Consider the following 6,026-nt stretch of genomic DNA (forward strand, 5'->3'; position numbering starts at 1 on the left):
GGCAACAATATTCATAAGGAAGCATACACCGACATTAGGAGGTATTCACTGGCAGACACCGGCATTGGAGTATCCAGGGTTACACCGACACTGGCATGCAACACTTCAGTGAAGCCGACATCAGGCTTGGACCCGAAGGAAGTTTTATTTATAAAATCATTTTGTAATTATTGTATAAGGCCAACATTGTATATCTTTTGTAATGAATTGTAAGCTGACATAAGACATATTGTTTGTGAAGGGTATATAGGTTAGTTTGTTAAGGTCATTATAGATATAGATGAGAAAATATTGTAATAAGGATATAGAAAACTATGTAATGCGAAGTATATGTATGTAGATCATTTTGTATGTGAATGTTATATCATGCAATGATCTGTAGATAGTTTGGAAAGCATTCTTGGAGGAGAGGAGATACCAATAGAAGTGTTCAAGGTTTATGAACCGGTACAGAGCAGAACTATAACTAGAACTCTTTTTGGCATAGCAAATACATTTTGTGAGTTCATTATTACTGTTTTATTTCAGTAGAAGCTTGTAGTCAGTGAGACTCTTTTGTGATGAGCAGTGTGCCTTCTTGCATGTGTAGGCCCCCATTTTATGTAATATCCTTTCATATGGCCAGTGAACTAATATTGTGAGTCACAAATCCCACCGTGGTTTTTCCTCTTTGAGGTTTACCACGTATAAATTTTGTGTGTTATGGTTTCATTTATGTGGATGGTTTATTTGCTTCAAGTTATATGATTCTTCATTTACCGGTTTATATGTGTATGTTATAAAAGGGTAAAATCATATCTTACTGGCAGAATACTAATGCACCCCCCTCCCCCCCCCCCCCCCCCTCTCAGTGTTATTGGATCCCAACAATTGGTATCAGAGCCTAGTTCCTTGGATGAAGTTTAATAGCTTGAGGAAGATCCTGAAACTGGAATCATTGAACATGGCTATGGAGAAACAACTTGAGATGAGTCTTGAGGATTATGATGTTGAAAGGAGGAATAATTTAAAATTGCAAGATGAATTGAATTCTGCTAATGAATTCATTCTTATCCTGCAAGAAAGGTTATCATTTTATCAAGCCAAGAGAAAGGAACTTTTGCAAAACCAAGATGATGAAGAGAAAAATGCAATTAAGGAACAATGTCAGAAACTAAGTCAAGCAAACATGCTCATGAAGAATAAAATGCAACTGTGGGGTTATCAAAAGATATTGAGGACATAAAGAAGAATAAAATCTTGTTATATCTCTGAAGAACAAATTTGATGAATGTGGCAGATTGACTCATGAGAATAATCTATTGAGAACTGATTTAGTACACTCCCGGAATAATGAATAAGAGCTTGAAAGATAAATAACTACTTTGAGAGATGATCTGACTACTGCAAGTGAGTATAAAGAAAAATTCAGGATTAGTGCTGCACAGTTGGATGACTTATTGAAAAGACAAAGGCAGAATGATGATTCTAGAGGACTTGGATTTGTACAAGGTGAAAGCTTTGGTACTGCAAATGAAGATTAGACAACCGGTATGTAGAACTCATTAGACCAGAGGAAACTGGTAAGGAAATCTAATGCTTATAAGTTCAATGGTAGATGTTTTTTTTGTAATAAATTTGGGCATATGGCTAAACAATGTAGAAATAGAGCAAATCAAAACTACAATTTTGTTCTTGGTCAATGCACAAATTGCAAGAAATATGATCATAAATCAGACGATTGTAGAGTGAATGTCAAATGTCATGCATGTGCAAAGTTTGGTCATTTGGCTAATCAATGTAGGTCAAGGAATGACATCGGATATGTTAAATCAATTCAACAGAACAATGTTACATGTTATGCATGCAACAAAATAGGTCATACTGTTAAATAATGTAGAAGCAAGACTCAACCGGTTAGCAATGAGAAAGGAAAGCAAATGGTAGATGAAATACAACAAGATCACACCAAGAGATGGGTTAGAAAGTCTGAAGAACCGAGTGGAGATGGATCTACACCGGCAACTCCACCGGTAGAACAGAGCATTCCTGCACCGGTAACTGAGGCATACGCCTTAGGGGTTGGAAAATCTATTGCAAATATTTCATATTCCCTGGAGGAGATCTAAAAGAGATCTGGAGATTTATCTTAATCACTAATGAAGGTTTACCCAACATAAGACTGTGAAACCGACATCCGGTAGGGTACATCGCGAAGCATTTCTGACAGTGAAGGATTAGGGTTTACTAGCTGATAAAAGGGGAGAGTGAATTCATTTTCACTCACCTAACATTCAAGCAATCCAGAGTGAAGCAAAGGTGAATCTCAAGCGATTAAGAGCGAGCAAAGGCATTTTGAGAGGATTTCCAGCAATCATCGAAGAAGCAATCAAATCTTCACACTGGCGATCATTTTCAGGTATTTCTTCAAAATGGCATCCTGATCATCTACTCCTACTTTCATTGTAAATCCCACCATTGTTGAAGTTAAGGATAGGATGAGACCCGTTTTCAAGGAAGTTCCCCAGATAGCTAAGAAAGAAGACTACGACCGTATTCTCTAGGGTTCCCGACGACGTGATGTATGTTGAAGATGTAAGGGCATTTATTCACTGCACCTTGGAGGATCTAGGGACATAAGAGATAAAGGGCATGCATCAATCTGTGATATTGGGAAGCTCCGGAACAATCAAGTCAGAATATAAGATCATTGAGGATCTAGGGTTAACCGATATCTTATACATACCAAAATTCAAAGATGAGGTGATCAGATATGTTCTAAGCAGGGTTCACAATGAGTTCATCTAGCTGGATCGGCCATACATGATCACAAAGGAAGCAATTCAAGTATTCACTGGCTTACCCAAAGTCAGAAAAGAACCTGGCAAGAAGATTTCCACCACTGCGGTTGAGAAGCTCACCAACGCAACTCATGATGGAAGATCTATGAGTGTTAGCACAATCAAGGACATAGATGTGAAATTTGTCAGCATGATAGTCGGCTATAAGGTAACTCAATCTAGTCAACTGAACTCTGTTGTGAGTTCTTGCATCCATGTTACTTATCAGATGTTAAATAATAATGAGAAGTATGATTTATGTGAATGGCTGAGAAGTTAACTAATGCTGAATCTTGGAAAGATTAAGAGTGTTAAGAAAGGAACTTTTAGGTTTGGAAATCTCATTGTTTGTTTAATGCTTTACTTCATAAATGAGCTACCCGGTTTAGGGAAGAAGCATCGGGCTCATGACATACCGGTAGGTATGCAAATCAAAGAAACAATCACCGGTCTTGGTACCGACAGGGATGAAAAGCTTTGGGGCTATTTCAAAACATTTCAGGAAAATATGAGACAGAGGGAAATAATTTCAAAGCACATTGTGGAGAAGTACTCCACTGATATCTGTTTTATGATGAAGAATGATGAAACTCTTATGGAGGCAGTAGAACCTAGGACCACATGGGTCACTAAGCTTGGATATGAAGTGGATGATAGCATTTTTGAACTTTATGCAAAAATGTTGCTTGAAGCTCCATTGGATGATAAGACAAAACACTTTGGTACTACTGAAGAAAAGGCTCTTGAAGTCAAAATTGGCTTCGACAAGAAAAGAAGAGAGAAGAAAATAGATAAGATGTCTGCATATATACAGAATGCAATCCATAAGATAGAAACTCAACTGAGTTCTAGATCCAAACTGACAAAGGAACCGACAATGGTTAGTGCTCCTGAGGCAAAGAGGCCCAAAACTTTCATTTCTTTTGTCACTTCTGACTCTGATCCAGAGGATAATGAACCTCTAGCATTCAGAAGGGTACAAAGAAAGAAAGTTGACCAGCCTCCAGTAGAGGAGAAGAAGGTGGAGCTAAGGAGGAAGCTTGTGAGAAAAGTAACAAAACCTACTGCACCCCCACCTCCGGCAAGGAAACCTATTCAGAAGATGAAACCAGTCACATCCACTTCGACAACCCACAAGAAGAAGAAGAAGAGTGATGATGCTACTGAATCTGGTAAGGCTACAATGACCTGTGCTGAATTGATTGATGAAATAACCAAGGATGGAATTTTGAAGAATGTATCCATTTATTATGAAGATTTAGAGGATAATGAGTAAAATGAGATTGAAGAGGCAATTTTGTTACACATAGATATATATAATAAAGCCTTAGTATAAATTTTGAAGGAAATTCCTCTATCATTATACAATAAATTAGATGCTAGAAGACTTGATGCAATCAAGAGGGATAGAGAAATTAAGGGAGTAGAACTTTTGGCTATGTGTGGTTCAATAAATAATGAGGAAATGAAATGATGCATTGATGTTGCAAACATAACAGTTTTTAGTAGTAAACTCCGACAAATAAGTCTAGTAATGGGCAAGGTAAATGAAATGTAAATGAGACCAAAGATGGTTGGACCAAATTCTTCCAAAAGAATCCTGATTTTCTCACCTCCCAAGAAGAATTTGTAAAAGCAACAACTTCCACCATCCCAGACAGATCTAAAGGGAAAGGTATTTTGGATAGTTCAGCTCCAATTTTGAATAAACCGACAGTAACTATAATATAGAGACACCATCAGCAGTAACTATAATTATAGAGACACCACCGACAATAAAGGAGAGTGTACAGTCAAAACCAACAAAAACAACTTTTGAACAAGGCAATGTACAGGGTACTGACAATATTGTGGATAATACTCCACCAGCAGTAATAGATACTGCACCAAGTGGCGAAGCCACCAGTGCTAAGGAGGATAAGGCAAAGGAAACTGAGACTATACTGTCAGTTAATATTGATTCCCCGGCAAAGGTTTTGGCAATTGACACTTCTCAAGTTGAGAAGAAATAAATCACTGAGATGAGTCCCACTGAGGTAATGATGATGGCTACTCAGAAACTAATAAAGGAGGGATCGACAGATAAATGAATAATAGATCACTCAATCACAATTTTGCATAGACTAATTCCTGATTGTAAGATTGAAAATGAAGCAAGCCCTTCCGGCAAGCTTAAGGCATTAACTGAGCATATATCTAACAATTTTCAATCTTTGCAGCAAATTTCAGACCGACAGGCACTTAAGAGATTTATTATGGCTAAGAGAGTCACTTTTGATCATATTATTGAAACAGAGAAGAAGAAAATTGAAGGAAACTTGATTCTTATTAAGAATTGTTTGAAACAATGTACAAATATCTACAAGGTCTGTTGTAACATAGAAACTCTTACAACAAATGTAGATAGCAGATTAAAGGAGTTACATGATAAGGTTGCCAATATTGCAAATTCTTTTGATGGAAAAAAATTGTCTTTGGAGAACCAAAATTTTGCTTTTGAAAAGGAGAGAGACAAGATCATTTAGAGAGCAAGGAATCTTAGAGGATTGGTGAGTCCAAGATTAGATTCACTCAATGTACATAAGAGAGAATGTATGGATATGATTGCTAAGCCCACACCGACAGAAGTCAAAGAGAAGAAAACATTTGCACACTTACTGAGTGGACTTGTATCCATATCTGATACCTTCAAAACCAGCTGGGATACATATTTACAGTTGCTAGACAAGGCTTACCCAAAAATTTTGAAATCGGTCAAGCTCCGGTAAAATAATCTGTATTTATTCATTCTTTCAATTCTTTCACCGGTCTTTGACATTGATGCCAAAGGGGGAGTGTATATAATGTGAAAATATCAGACAAAAAAATATGGGAAGGATATCAGAAAGGAGTGTATTGCTCAGGGGGAGCATACTTCAGGTTGAACCAACATGGAATCCATTTTTCACATGAGTGTTGCCATCAATGCCAAAGGGGGATATTGTTGGAAATTGACACTCATTGGATTCATATGTTGTCATTGATGGCGACATGGAAACATGGTAACTTGGCAACAAGATTCATAAGGAAGCATACACCGACATACACCGACATTAGGAGGTATTCACCGGCAGACACCGACATTGGAGTATCCAGGGTTACATTGGCACCGACACCGGTATCCAACACTTCAGTGAAGCCGACATCAGGCTTGGACCCGAAGGAAGT

Source organism: Cryptomeria japonica, chromosome 8, assembly GCF_030272615.1.
Source record: "Cryptomeria japonica chromosome 8, Sugi_1.0, whole genome shotgun sequence".
In the NCBI taxonomy this organism is placed as follows: Eukaryota; Viridiplantae; Streptophyta; class Pinopsida; order Cupressales; family Cupressaceae; genus Cryptomeria; species Cryptomeria japonica.